Below are 15,785 nucleotides of genomic sequence, written 5' to 3'. Positions count from 1 at the left end.
GCCCACAGGAAGGACATCACGGCACCAAGAGGAAAGTCAGTTACCATTTTGGTTACACCCAGTGCCTGGAGCCCCAGCCTGCAGCATCATGTGAAGGGCAGAGAACATCTTTTCCTTTTGCTTTTTCTCCTCTTTCTTGTCTCATCTTTACTTTTTCATTACCTGTTGAGAGATGCTTTTATAGCAGCATCTATCAGCATTGCATCTGAGTGCACCACAGGAAGACAGAAAGCCCCCGAAGGCCTAATTTTCTTCCCAACTTTGTCATTTTGCTTTTGAATTTCAATTATTTTCATAACAACAGGCTGCGAAGTCATAAAGATCATTGTACCAGGCAGCAAGCAAGCAATAAGAGAGCTGTTGTTACAAGCATATGCTTTGCTCTAATGGCAACTTGGAAAAGTAGCGAATCACATTTCTTGTCCAAATGTGCTCTGCTCTGCAGTCTTCCATTAAGTGGTGAGTAAATAGTTTCCCATAAAAGCCCAAGGGCCTGTGAAAGAGTCTGACAGGATCCGATTCCTTCTTTAACTTCCAAAAAACATTAACTTCTCCCTCTTTATAACAGTCCCAACTGGTAGGGATTTTTGGAAACAAACCTTTGCAGCAGAGGCACTACAGGGCTGGCTGCCACTGGCACTGCCCCAGGAGCAGAGGCAGTGGCCACACAGCATCCCCTGTGGCATGGGAGCCTGCCCCAGTGCGGGATGCACAGGGGGCGAGCCTGCCAGCAGGTGAGCACAGCCAAAAAGTGAGGGCTTTCTGCAACTATGGTGAGTTTCCTGGAAGAGCAGCACTGTGAGCTGAGTCCTGGACGGCACCGCGCTGCAGGACTCCCTCTCCTTGGCTGTAATTCCTCCATCTCACAGCAAGTTCAAAAAATAACGTAATGAAAATAGTCGTCTTTTTTTTTTTCCCTACTTCTTTTTTTCCATTGCTCATTTTATTTTACTGAGCTACTGCATACGGAGCCGAATCTTTATTTTGGCTCATGTCCTCTTGCAATATCATTACCCTCGCGCAAAGGAAAAGCCCTCTGGAGATTTCCAATCCAAACAGGCCCTTGTTTTATCTACAACTATTTGAGTACATGACCTCAGATAACCCCATGGCCAACTGTGTGCCAAATTCAAACTGCAGCCATGGGAACTTTAAATACAGGGAAGATTTTCCAGCTTCCCTCTGAAGGGAAGACGCTGGGTTTCTCGCTCTCCTTGAGTTTGGCGGAGCTGGGAAGCCGGGCTCAGCCCATGGGAGCATGGCCCTGGGGCCGTGGTGGCACCACGGTGCCACCCAAGTCACCTCCGCAGCATGAAGCTGTGCATTTCAGGCAGCAGCACTGCTGACCTCCGCTATGTACAAACAGTCACTGTCCCCTTTGCTTCTCAGGGTACTGCTCTGGCTTCAGATTACTGAAAAGACAAACAGCTGCACTTGGGCCAACAGACTAATATGTAAGGCTGTGTTTGGATTACTCTGGACAGGGGAGGTTTTTCATCTTCATTAGCCTGCTGTTCACAGCCATATCCGCAGTTTCTCACTGGGTCAGAGCCTCCCGCTCTCCACTGCTGTTTATGAATCTAAATAAATCAATTAATCTGGTATTTTGAATGAAACTCAGGAGACTTTGGCAGCTGGTGTTTCACAGACATTCAGTGCATTTGGGTACCTAACTGCACAAGCCCTTGGAAAATGCCAGCTCAGAGAAGTGAAGAGTTCAGGAACTGGAATCACAGATAAGTATTTTTTCACAGAATTGATCACTTGTTCCTTTTTCCTTGATCAATACTTCATCATGTTATCATAAATCCATTAATATGAGTGAATCCTAGAGCTAATGCAAGTAGAGAGGGAAAAATCCCGAGCTCTAGAAACAGCACAGGAATTTGGTCTTGACAGTCTCTGTATTAGTTTCTGACACTGTCACACTGAACACATGCCCACATTATTTCACGTTGGGAACCAACCTCATCAAGAAGGGCATAGCCTGATGACCCCTCCAGAGCCGCTCTGTTTCTCCTCACTGGGATTTCCATATGTGTGCAGTGGGACACTCGCCTCAAGGAGCTGGGCTGAGGCCACCAGCCCGTTTCACAGAGGGGTCTCCAGCTGCACACAGCTCTGCACGCTGCCGGCATCCAAGGGCACGTCAGGCTTCCTGGGAGTCAGTGCAGAAACACATCAGTTTTCAGTTTAAAATAGGCATTTAAGTAGAGGCATCTTTGGCACAGGGATGGGAGACAGGACATGGCCTCTGGGCCTTGCTCGTGCACCTTGAGAAGCCTCGCTGTGCCGGTTGGGGCCAAGGCTGGCACCAGGCCCCCGGGCACCACAGCTCCCAGAGCAACAGTGGGTGCAACACCCAGCTGCTGGGCTAGCTGGTCACACAAACCCAGGCAGTTTTCAGCTCTGTGTAACCATACGATCATATGTGTTTTCTAGAGGCCTTTGCATTTCAAGGCTGTAGTTATTTGGATCTTTACAACCCCTGAAAAAATGAGTTCAATTAAGTCTCATCATCAGGAATTTACATAAGGTCACTTCAAGGCTTCATGCATTTCCTCTGGTTCAGATCTTAGTGCTCTCGGTGTTCCCCCACTTCATTTATAACCTCCTTGCTGTAGGGCATTCCAAGTAAATCATCCACTACCAGTTTCCTCTCTTCAGCAACATGCATCAACTTTTTCATTCGGGCTAAATGAAGCTTCAACCATCCTGCGTAACAGTAGCCCAGTTAAAGGCACAGAATCACTTTAAGAGATGGTAGTTTTCCCTCCGGTAAAAGACCTGAAATTATTTCAATACAGAAGAAAAAGCATTCATTTTGATTCCTTTAGAAAGTGAAAAGATTTAGTTTTGTTTGGTAGCACAAGTGTAAGTGAAGAACCAATTCTTAAAAATTCTCTGGAGAATTCGTTTGCTCTGAGAAGAGCCCTTTTCGCTATGAATAAATTGAGAAATACACTCAGAAACTGTGAACTGTATTTAGCCACGATGCAAAAATGTGGTGAGGTGAACAACAGCTACAAGCTGTTCAAAATAGAATGGTTTCTGTCTACGTGGGAATGAGCATCCACCTGACTGTACTTCTTTCATAAATCTGAAGATCAACGTCAAATTTGAACCGAAACAGATTTTGAACTGCCAGTAGGGTCTTAAATTAATGGTTATTAACAGGGTAGGGCTGAGACAGGCTGAAGGCTTCATCTCCTTGGCCAAGCCTGGATATCCACAGAGGCGACTGTGCTCCCTGGTGAGCCTTCTACCTGCTCCACAGCATAATCCAAATTCTCTTAATGCTGGGACTGTACAGACGAGGGCTGTCAAAATGCTGGCTCTAGTTCCTTCAGCTGTAGGCTCACAAGGGCTTTGGCCAGCATAAGCCTGTGCTGACACAGCGGAGGCAGAGTCCTCCTGCCGGCCCCGCATGCACATATGGGCAGCTGCGCCGCCAACCAGACTGGGGAAGAGAGCTGGGTTAAAATCAACCATCTGGTTGTGACAGGCCTGATCAGCTGGGATCAGCTTCCTGATCCAGAGACCCTGCAGTTAAACAAGCACTTGTGATGGGACAAGGGGTACTCAGAGAGGCACTGGGGCAGGGGAGAGGTGGCAGGAGATGCATGGCTTGTCTGTGCCAGCCTATACCAATCTGAAACTCTCCTGAAATCATGGGCAGAAGAGCCTGGGACCCATTTCCAGCAGACTCTCAATGATCTTCAAGTGTTTTTCTGCCTCTCTTCTGAAAATAGCATATAGAAGCCCAGCTTATTTCAACATCATTCACATTCCTACTTTTATCCCATAAATATCTGTATCACCCTTATACACTGGGGAAAAATGAGCCTTCTGCTCCCTCTGATACAGAACCTGGCTTAATTTTTTGAAGCCTTTCATATTTTTCTGCTACTGTCAAACAAAAATATTTTCAAAGTTTAAATGCAGTAATATGTCAAACCAGTGGGATATTTTCCACCTAATCTTTTTATTCTGGAAGTTTCGCCTTTTTATTCTACGTCTTCTACTGACAGAACTATCTCTCCTCTGCTAAGCAACCAGCTATATACGCATGGATGAGTCTTTGCAACTGCAAAAATAACTAGGCTGATGCAGCTTAGGTAGGAGAATCTGACTGTGTGCATTCCTCCTGCGACTGGCCCCAGGAAAAGGACACCCTGCCACTTTTAAACCTGGGAGGTCTTTGAGAGTTTGGCAGAAATCCCCTGGGAGGCCCGTCATTAGCCATTTAAAACTGTCTATAGTATAGGGCTGAATTGCAGCGCTTGACAAAGCCCCTGCAGAGATATCTGTCAGGAAAGGCTCCTGATACTGGCAGGGGCTGTTAACAGTAACAATGATGACAATATAGTGGGGATTTTCAGGGGTGGAGACTTCAAAGAAACCCTAAAGAGGTATTTTTCATTAAGAAACAAGAAAGCAGCTGAGTATTGTTTTTGGCACTAAAGCTGAATATGAATGATACTGTGGTAAGTCGCAGATGATCAGCAGCATAAATTGGTGCTGATTTAAATATGCATGTACTGCCATTCAGTATTGCTTCCATTACAAAATGTTCACATTACCTGGCAAAGACAGTAGTCCCTGGGCCATCCCTCACACTTATTACTGGACTCCTTATGTACTTCCAGACATTACCAAGGGGCTGGCAAGCCTCTTAGGATGGCTACCACATGCCACTACTGAGACCTTACAGGCAGAGGCTCCAGTGCCATACCAGTACAGTAGCTCAGGGCCTCAACCCGATCGCCTGGTCACCTGCTGCCTCCCGTCACCCACCAGCTCAATCGCAAGGCAAGCCCATGTCCCCCTGGGCAGCAATGACACTGAGACCCATGGCCGGCAAGCGGGAAGCAGCAGGAGGGAGTGTTTGTCCACAGGGACTTTTCTGCTCCTGATCTTGCACTGAAACTCCAAATCTGTGCTTGCACCGGGGAGAAAAGGAAGATAATCATGAATGATGTATAAGATGGATGCCATGAAACATTCATGCTGCAGGAAGGCCGTCTTGCTAATGACACTGTCGCTTACTGCATGGGCTGCGATGGCCTGTGAAGAGAATTGCAACCACAAACAGCCATGCCTGGTCTGCAGCTAGGCTCTGCCCCGCTGGCCTGCACCCAGCTGAGGCAACTGAAGGCGCGCAAGCCCAGCAGGGCCCAGACCTCACACCCTGCTCTTGGCTGACCGTCTCACTTTGTCAGACCAGGCTAGCTCGGCCCCATCTGGGTTTAGCAGGCTGTGTGGCTCTTGAGCTCAGTCCCACTGCAACCACCTGTGCTCTGCATCCTTTGAACTGAACTCAGGGCCAGCTTTTCTCCCCCGACAGCTAAACCCCAAAGGGATCATATCCAGTCAGCACAGAGAAAGTGCCCTCAGGGTTTGCAGAGCAGATTGACTTTCACACCTCACTGGCCACACAGAAGAAACCCAATCTAAACAGCGTAACTTTGCATAACCGATTATTTTCACTGGGGTAATCTGAGCCCTCCAGTAAATGCCACTAAATGCCGCTGATCCAGGGAAGGCCCAGCTCCAGGGAGAAATGGCCCCACTGCAGAAGGCAGCCAGAGCTAAGGCTTGTCGGGGCAAGGAAGGGCTGGTCCCCTCGAGGGATGGCTTCACTCCAGGGAGAGAAGGCTCAATCCTCCAGCACTGGCCTGGGTCTGTTCAGAGGGAAGCATGAACAACTTTTTAGTGCCCAACTCATTTATATATTCAGAAGTTGGACTGTGCAAAGTAAGCCAAGGAAAGCAAGCTAACCAGAGCTGTGAGTCAGGCTGGTGTGCAAGAAGCAGTCTGACTTTACTTGTCTTTTTAACTTTCTTTTCCACAGTGTCCCACACATTTTGAGAGGCTTTAGCTTTCAGGCTGACTCCCCAGTGACCTATTATCCTTGCACATCGATCACTCCATACTGTCACCAAGCAGGCATTCACATGACCCTGTTTGTAGGGAACTGTGTTCCTCATCTGAGTCCTGTGTCACCAACTTCCTCCTCTCCAACCACCGTCTCATTTCCTCCTGCATGACCCAGCTCCATGATGCCCCCTTCTTTAAAGTCTATGAATTTAGACAGTTAAATTAAAAATCTAATAGCTGCAGAGATTAGTGCTCTGCCCGTGCCTCTTCGCTGCCATGCTCCAGGCTATCAGCAGGGGCATGGCACCAGGAATTGTCTGCCAGAGATGGAGGGATCCATGTGAGCAGTACACCAGAGCCTAACTTGTTCCTGTGGTCCTTTGTGCCTGATCCAGCTGCAAATATGTTCTCTGACCCATTTCAGCTGGACCATTCTCAGCACCTGGCTGCCCACATGCTCCCTTCCCAAGCAGGAGTTGCAAACACAAAGGACGAGTGCGCAGAGGCCAAGAGGTGCTTGCTGGGCCACCCTCCGGGCAGTGAGACAGCCTCAGGCTAGACTCACTTGATTGTCACCACAGTCATTACAGTGGGCATTAGGAAAATAATCCTGATTGTGCTCACCGTCGACATATGACATTCTCCTACGTCACTAAAAGGCCTTAGTAGGGGCAGGTCCCTCTGGACCCACAAAGAGAAAAGCCAAGGTGAAGGAGGTTGGAACAGAGATGATCCTGAGGATAAGTGTAAAGCAGGTTTTCACCTGCGTCTTCCCTCAGCTCTTTCTTGATCAAAAGTATGGTCGACTCAGATTGCATATCTTGAACTAAGACAGGTAAATCATCTAAATTCAATTCTCCAGAGAAAAGATAATCACTTACAAGAAGTGTGCCCTAAACGTTATGTTCTTCAACTTTGCCAAAACTCCTGAGTTGTCATTCTCCTCCTGAGCTACCACTCACATAGCTGAGAAATCAGAGGGCACTGGGGTGTCCCCTGGAAAAAAAAAATGCTTGTGCTGGTCAGACTTTTTTCTAGATCAGCACGCTTTCAGATAAGTTCACTATAAAACCCTTGGTGCTACCAAGGGTTTTCTATTGCTTTCCTCGGGGAAGAGAGAGAGAAATTTATCCTGACCCTCTTATAAATGATTTCAGTTAAAGACAGCATCCGTGCCATTTCAGCAAAATCCTGTTTTGGCTTATGGCATACAATATAGCTGTATTTCATCAATACTACCTTCTTCAAGACTGGCGTAATGTAAGAATTGAGAAACTCATTTAAAAGCTTTCTGCTTCTCTTTTCAGGTTTCACCAGGATACTGCTGTACCTGTTTCTGAAACAGCATTTAATTCTTGGTGTTTATCCAAATACAAAGCGGTCTTTTCTTATGTCAACTAAGTCATTTAGACCCTGTGTAGCTTTTGTGGACAAGGTCTTTAAAAGCGCAAACCCTACATATGCTCCTTTCCACCTTCAGAATTAACAGCTTCTAGCTGAAAAAGCTTTCACAGCAGTAGATAAAACAGGAAATCATGAACTCTATCCCACAGGGGTCCACGGACGTATGGTTTTCTTTGCTGTGAGGTGTCTCGTCATATAATTAATGCTACAAATAACTGATATGGTTTAATTTATGCCAATAGGAAGTTACACAGTTTATTGCCTAAAGGTCTTCAGATAATGACTGTCAAGTAATTACATATCTGGCAAATTCTACAGTGAAGTCAAGTATGTGTACCTCAGTATATAATGCTGACTCAAATGAAAGCTTCAAAAATGCCTAGAGATCACACATTCTTTTGAAGGAGAAAAGGTCTGCTGCTGGTGTTAGCAGCTGCCCAGGCAAACGCTGCAAATCTTGGATGACTGCAAAACTGTTCATTCCCCATTAAGGGCACAGTGGGTTTTTAATTGTGTTTGCAACAACAGGATAAGAGTTTTGTGCAAGATTATCAACAGGAATAGGGAAAACATAGGTGTGATATTAAGATGGTCTACATCAAACTGTTTAGAAGAAGGGCTCCTATCCACTACTATTCAATCACCTTGTTCTGTGAAGTGAAAATAAAGCCCTGGAGACCTTCTGGATGAGTTCAAGTCAACTCACTTCACCTGAACTACCGATGCAACCAGTTACCCCACTGTGAAAAGAAGAACTTTGACATTATCTTACTTTTAAGGTATGAGATATCTCAAACAATGAGATGCATTAAATGTATCGTGAGTCTATGAATAGGATTATTATCCTGAGAACCCACCAGTAAAAATATACAGCCATTCACACACCAAGAACTGGACATCCAATCCTTACTATGACATACAAACAATGAACATGATAAGGGCACCCATGTCAAAAAGGAGGAGAAACTCTACAGTGTATAAAACATGGGAATTTTGACTTCTTGACACAGTCAATACACTGAACTCTGACCTCAGGAGGCACAGGGGACTGGAAACCAACAGAACTTAAATTGGCTACAAATCTCTCGTTTTCTCATGACATTTGAGAGAAAACATGGGGACAGTTTCTTTGGGACACATGGGAGTTATAGCTGTGTCACTGCCTTCTCCAGAGAGTTCTTCATTTTCCTTACAGTCACTCCATCACTGTCACCCACTGACCTTTCACTACTTTCTCCCAGTGCACCAGCATCACTGCTGACCAATGCACTTCCCAATCTGTCCAAACCCATGAGAGGAAGAAAAAGCCTTGTACAGAACTGTATAAAAGGACGTTTACTCTGTACTACATTGTGTCTTCTTTTCTATGCTAGTCTAAATACAAGTGCTGTTTTCACTGCCAAACGTTGTTTGCTTGTTCTGTTTCTACTGGCTAAAACCAGCATTTTTCCAGCTAGCGTTACCCTCCAGGAAAAAACACACATTCATACCTTTCTTGCGTTTAGCACAGAAGAACAAAGCTGGTTCCCAGGAATAAGGATGATTTCCTCAAAAGAAAACATTTGCTGTCAGCCGAGGTTTGACCTCTAATGGCTAATTTGGCATCATCATTTTGAGCAGTGTGGTACATAACACCATGAAAAATTAACAGTTCTCTTCTCTGAAGTTTAATATTCGCCTGCAGCTTGGCAAGCAAGCAAAAAAATAAAAAATAAAAAAATGTAACACCTCCCCCTCAACAAAAAACACACACACACACAAAAATCAGAGAAAGGAAATAAATACACAGCCCAAAACCTTGGGTACAGTCTCTCACATACATCCACAAAAAGAGCCTAAAGACAAAGATCTGTAAAGGAAATTTCATTGGAAATCAAGCCTTTGCCGACACTGAGAAAGCAAGTCTGCAACACGAGACCGTCTTCCTTGAAGAAACACAGCTGATCTGCTGCATTCCCATATCTGACTTCCACTGGTCTGTGTAAAACATAAACTTTCACGCTAACCCTATGAAAACAGTCAACATGCTAGAGAGACAACAGTCTGCTCCTAGCTGGTGAAAGGGGGGAAAAAAAGTCTCAGGCTGTCATTCTTCCCTTGCTGTGACCTTCATGCTCCACTGAATTTCTGAAGATACTGAAATCTTGGCAGGGAAGTGTACAGTCTGTGGGAACCAGGCACTACTGTCCAGGCTCACTGGTGAGAATTAGGCCCAGTCGAGCCCTTTTTTGGGGGGGCTCTGAGCTGTACATGGATGATAACAGTGGTAGGCAAGTTACAGGCAGGGAATTTTGTAGGACTTGTGTTCTATGAACCTATGTATTGTGCTGGTGCCCCTATTGTGAATCTCGTGGTGGCGCTGGTATGGACAATGTCCTGCCAACCATCCTGCCTTGCACACCGGGGTCCGTTAGTCACTCCAGATGGCAGGGTTGTCTCCTGTGGCATGCTCCACATGAGCCTTTTCTATCATTAGCGGCAGCTAAGTACGTTCTTTTCCCCCTTTAAGGTGCATAAATACAGTGAAGCCTGGGAGGACTCCTTTGTATCTCCAAGACCAGGTGCAGGTGGGGTGAGGAGTCACGGGCTGCGTTCCTGCTGGGAACCTGACCCACCTTGCTTCGTGTGCCCGTGCTTCCCTGACCGTAATGGTGACCACCCACTCACCAGAGCTCTCAACACCAGCTACAATATCTTAGAGATTAGCAAATAAAAATCTCAACTCAAGACTTAAAAGAAGCATGATTTGCTACGACAAAATTTCACAAACTCTGATGGTATTTAACAACTATGTGTAGAGTCACTCCGCATAAAAAGAGCTACATCTCTCTGAATGAAACGCTGCTGTTTCAGGGCTAGGTACATTCACAACTGAATGCTCACATTCAAACAGGCCCAGGGACAAGTACCTTTTGAGGTCAATTCACTCCGTCAACAATGTCTGTAGAGGCAGAATAATACCAGCTGTGCTTCCTGGCCAGAATCTAAGCAGCACAAGTTGCAGATTACATCTAAATTGCCAGGCCCAGGATAAACAAAAAGATTAAGAGGACCTTACCCTTTGTGCTGAACAATCACACTCTGAACCAAGAAATCACAGCCTACGTCTCGAGTAGGCACAGGGCTGACTTTTCAGTTTAGGTTAAGGGCTGGTGAGGAGTAGGCAGCTCGCTCACACATCTGGGGAAACCACAGATGCTGTTAATCACAGGTTCTCCTGACCTGTAGGCGCTGACAAATTGCATCCTATGGATGAACCTTTTATTAAACCACAGAGGGTTTCCAAATGATATTCTCTTTCTCAGCATTCCCAAGTCTACAAAATCCAGTGCACATGACCCTTCTTAATTCGTCATTGAGATGGTGACACGTCCCTTTCCAAAGAGACTTTGGGGCTGAAAGGAAGCAAACAGGGACACAATGTTGCATCATTGGAAGGCATCTCAGAGCTGAAATGTGGGATCTAAGAACTGGCATTTTCAAAATTCTTTGATGATCTCTTCAGTCCTATTTCAGCTGCAGATGCTTTTTGTCCTAAGCAGCTCCTGAGGCAAATCCCTCGCTGTCTTTTAAGGCAGAAACATTTTTATGAAATACATACCCTTTAAATTCTCTTTTTTTTCCTTTTTTTTTTTTTTAAGTCCATGCAGGAAAGGGCAACTGCTACATTTAAAAGAATAAAATGACTGTTGTCCAAGCCAAGAAAGGTGACCACAAAACAAAATTGCCCTGGTCCCACTTCCATGACACGACAGTGCCGGGAGATAGCTGTTTGGCTCACAAGTTAGTGAGAAAGATGATGTCTGGGAGTTCTCATCATCATCTGGACCGACAGAGCAACCCACATAAAAGGAACAAAAAAGCCTGCTGATCAGATTGGTGTGACAGAGGCTCATGAGAGACGTGCACATTTTCAACCTAAACGACAGCTTGAGGGATCTATATTACTAATTATCGACTAATATTGCCAGAGTTCCCAGGCTGGCTTCAAAGGTTCTCGCAAAGTGCCCCAAGCACAGGGTTTTTCATCTAATCATAATGCCTTTTTCTTTGTCCCTGCTAAATGGATTGCTCCATACCCGGCTCACTGTGTAAATCAGTTTGCACATGATGAGCTTTGCAGCAATGAAATTCGTTACCTTAACCACAAAAAAACAGAAACATTTGCTGTAACTGTTATAACACTTTTGCACCTAATTTCAAAAAAATGGTGGTTTCCTTTCCTCCCCCCTCCTCTCCGCCTACTCCTAATCCCATGCTAACACCTTTGTAAAAGGCTGGGGTGAGCAGCTTTGAAACTGAAAGAACAGGGAAGGGGGGAGAAAAAAAAGATATCAGATCTCCAGACAATGAAATAAAGCAGCTATCTCTCACATCCTGCAGAGCTCAGGCTGAGGTCACAAGTTAAACAGGACATCAGAATAGGTGATGTAATTTGCTTATTTAGGATCACAGCGTTCAGCGAAGTGAAAGAGACAACCTATTTGAATTTGCAGATAATCCTATAATAAATGCAGGGCTGTTCAGTTGCAGAAACTGCAGCTGGAGCCTGAGATTTTTTTTCCTGGCACATTTATTTTTGCAGGGGATATAAGTACAATAATTTTTGCTTGCAGGAAAGCCTAGAACTCTCACCTAGGACCAGACCCACATTGCATTTGGTATTGTTCAAGCAGGGTTCCCTCCCTGGACAGAGGAGAAGCTAAACGGTCAGGTCAAAAGCCAGCATGTGGCACAGCCCCCAGCAGCACCCATGTCTCCTGAGCCCAGCTGAGCACGCCCGGGCTGGGCACCAGAGGAGCCCACTCTTCCCATGCTCAGTGCAAGGGCAAAACTCAAACAAAACAAAATAAAACAAAAAACAACCAAACCTCAAAGTTCAGCTAAGCAGCAGTTACACATTCAAGTAAAACACAAATCAGCTTTGCTGAAGACGGACAGGCCCTTCTGCCTCAAAATCTCCCTTAACAGCTTCAAACCAGCAAGGATTTTGCAGCAGAGTTATAAACCTTTAACGATATAACAGGAATAATTTATCAGCTATCCCATACAATACTGAACACAGTGTTTTTCCCTCAAACTGTTGAGCCAAACACTTGTGATATAAAGATTTAAAGCTAACAACTTGCACTGTTTATCTCCTCAGTTTATCACCATTCAAACCATAATTTCACCCTGTCTGTGCTGCACAGAGCAGCATTACTCACAGCCAAGGACTTCCAGCCCCCTCCTGAACCTATCTGCTTTGACACAAGTGCTGTTTCACTGGCAAGCGTCAGCCAGACCTGACACCAAACCTCAGCCCAAGGAAGCCAAAGTCCTTGTTACATGAGGCTCACAGAGCAAAAAAGCAGTACACAGAGACGCATCAACCACACTCCAAGGTCAGCAGATGCATTCTACCCATGTTTCTCCCGGCCCAGATGGATTTTCAATGAGATGGTCCAGAGAAGCAAGATGGAAAAAGCCAAGTCAGTCATCCAGCTAATATGTCAAAAATGTTCATTTTCAAGAATTTCTTCAGGAAAGTGGAATGGAGCTTGTGTTCTCCTGCCAGTGCTGAGCCGCTCAGACACCAGCATGGAGCACAATGGGTGGCTGCAGCAGGCAGGGCTGGGAAGTGACCTCTTTGGGAAGTGACCTCTTTGGGAAGTGACCTCTTTGGGAAGTGACCTCTTTGGGAAGTGACCTCTTTCATGAACTGACAGAACTGTGGGAGTGCCAAACGTCAAACCCTATATAAAACAACCTAGCTGTCTGATGTTTGAACCCAAAATTGCAGCCATCCAGTTAGACACAGGTTTTGATCTTTTCTTAAATGTAAGGTGTGTGATAACTTCCCACACATTACCAAGAGCTGATCTTCCACTCAAGCTAATTCGGTAGTTGGCCCTAATGCTGCTTATAGTAGCCCCTGGCAACTCCACAAAGACCTTCTGACTAGTCTAAGGCACCAAGGTGCTGAACTTATCATATACAAACAACTTCCAACATGCATTTCATATCACCTTTGCCTGAAGAAGTGACTTCTGGTTATTTGAAAAGAAGAAAAGCTGTATGAGATATTCAAATGTGTGTATTTGCATCTCAGATAGATGGAGGAAATGAGTTTATTTCAGAGATTTAAAAGCTAGGAAACATGACTTCTTGGGGCTTTTTTGCGAGCCACTAAAAGACAGAATTTATCTTATTTTCCCTCAAGCCCCCTAGAATGTTCCTCACTGAAGACAACACCAGGCCTGGCTAAAGCTGCTCTGCACAGGTGGCTTCTCCATGACAATCACAGAGCCCTGCGATGCAGCACGTGAGAGACCCATGGCATGGGCACATTTGGCAGGCTGTAACTGGCTCTGCTGGTAGCAGCCTCCATTTCTGGAGCTTATAACCAGAGCAACGAGTCAAAGCCCAGTACAACTGAAGGCAGAAATGATGAGAAGCACATGGGTGAAATTCTCCTTGCACTTGCTAGAGAAGTCAGAGGTAACTGGTATTTGCCATTGCTTTAACAGAAAAAGTCAGTGTTTTGGCAGAGTTACAAAGCCAGTCCATTCTTTATATCCACAAAAGGGAGACTGCCCATCCCTGCTGAGGGACCTGACAGAGGAAATGTATTTTACAGCAACCCCGGGTACAACATTGAATTGGGACCTATTTTTACCATGTGCACTACACGCATTAATTGTTACCGCAACGATATTTGCTGACATATTCACTCCAATCATTTACAGAAGTAGCCCAAGAGACAAAACAAGCCCTTGCTCCACGAGACAGAGAGAGGCAGGCAGGATGCCACATTGCTTCCTGTGACACACAGAAAATGCTTATCTGCAAGGGATGATTGCAGCCGATAATGAATCTCCAAGCATGCTGTGAGCAGAGCTGAGCTGGCCCCTCGCTGTCAGCACTGTCCAGCCGAGCCCTGGAAAGGTGAGGATGGAGAGGGCCCCGCTCACAAGCTGGCATTGCTTAGGTCCGTTGTTCTGCTGAGAGCGCCTGCAGAAGCTCTTCATGACCCAGGCTTGTATGCTGTCAGCCCTCCCTTGCTCCAGGGACAGCCGAAACCCTCAGTCATCCATTAGCAACGCACATTTCTGCAACGAGGTGGCAGAACTCTGAGTAGTTTGCGAGCCCTGAGGTCTGTAAAGTGGTTAGAGACCACAACAGGGAGCATGGAGGGAACAGCTCAGCAGTTTAAGGATGGAGCCCCCATCCTACTTAAGTGCAATTAAACTTCACTAGGTTTGCAGAGAGTTAGGATGTTTTAGAAAGAACCTGCAAATGATGCACTGAGGTCTCTGTTGGACACAGTGGCCCCAGAGCACCCTTTTAAATGCAGAAATTTGCCATTTTTGATGCAGGCAGTCAATATGCTCAGCAGTTATACAGTATCATCCTTCTCAACCTACTGACCGCTGCCCTCCCTTGCACACAGAATGGCTGCACGCTGCAGTGCTGAGTGCTCCCGTAATGGGCTGGGTGTCTGCTAGGAAGACAGCTGTAACCGCTTGGGATTCTCCCTGAGAACAACAGCATCAATTGCACAGGCTGTAGATGACAGCTGAACAAAATCAGCTCCAAAACGCCAAGGCCTTAAATGTAGGTAAATATATGATTCAGAACACAGAGCACTTTGACAAATAATAGCATCTTCCCATGCCTAGCAGTATAAAACATGCAGCTGTTCTACCACCACAATTTACAGGGAAGACATTTCTTCTGGAAGTAAGAGAACACTTCGTATATATTCCTAGCCAGATTGATTACCCCTATTTATATTGTAAACTAAGACAGCACATACTAAAAAGCCATATAGTTAAACAGTTCCAGACTCCAGATCATGGGCAAGGGGTCAGTTTTAGATTGTATGCTGCACAGCCTTCTGTATTTATTACAGATATCACAGTTTTCTGCAGCAGCACTTTTTTTTTTTTTGTATGTGCTTATTCTTGTGGTATTTCAACAACCGCCAGGAAAAGCACTGACATTTTATGGGATCTCAGGGAATCGGAGAATCTACCATTTTTTTTTTTAATTGCAAAAAAAGCCAGCGTGTCACTATATAACAACTGAAATCTGTTCTCGGAACAATAAAACCACCAGACTGAATGCAATCTTATATCTAAGCATACTCATTTATCGTGCAGTAAGATCAACTGATCAGCTCATACTGTGTTGATCCAATCTATATGTTGTTAAATCATTCTCATCTTATATGCAACCTGCACAGCTGGACAACTCCCATTTTCTCCACAGGGTACTGATATGGTTTCAACAACCAGCATCAGATCTAAGCAGAATTCTAAAAAATTGTACTCTGCCGTGTTTGCCCTGGAGCCATTGCTATTCCAACAAAATTTGTCCAGTTTCCCCAGGCCGGGAGACCCTGCTAGTTCAACCAAAAGGCACAGAATCAGACTTTACTGAAGTGCTCGGCTGGCTCGTTTACTCCTTGTAGAGAGCTGCTTTTCTAGCCACCTTTGCAGTTTCTTCTTTTTCTCTCT

At 45.4% G+C, this 15,785-nt stretch overlaps 1 protein-coding gene across 30 annotated transcripts in view; it reads right to left on the bottom strand.

Moving 5' to 3' along the window:
* The window catches only part of EXD3 (exonuclease 3'-5' domain containing 3), a 297,777-nt gene that overhangs the window by 119,099 nt on the left and 162,893 nt on the right, over nucleotides 1-15,785 (bottom strand). The window lies entirely within an intron of this gene.

This window comes from Anser brachyrhynchus (assembly GCF_964034855.1).
Source record: "Anser brachyrhynchus genome assembly, chromosome: 19".
In the NCBI taxonomy this organism is placed as follows: domain Eukaryota; kingdom Metazoa; phylum Chordata; class Aves; order Anseriformes; family Anatidae; genus Anser; species Anser brachyrhynchus.
Note: the sequence above shows the minus strand (reverse complement) of the source record. Positions and strands in the feature narration are given on the sequence as shown.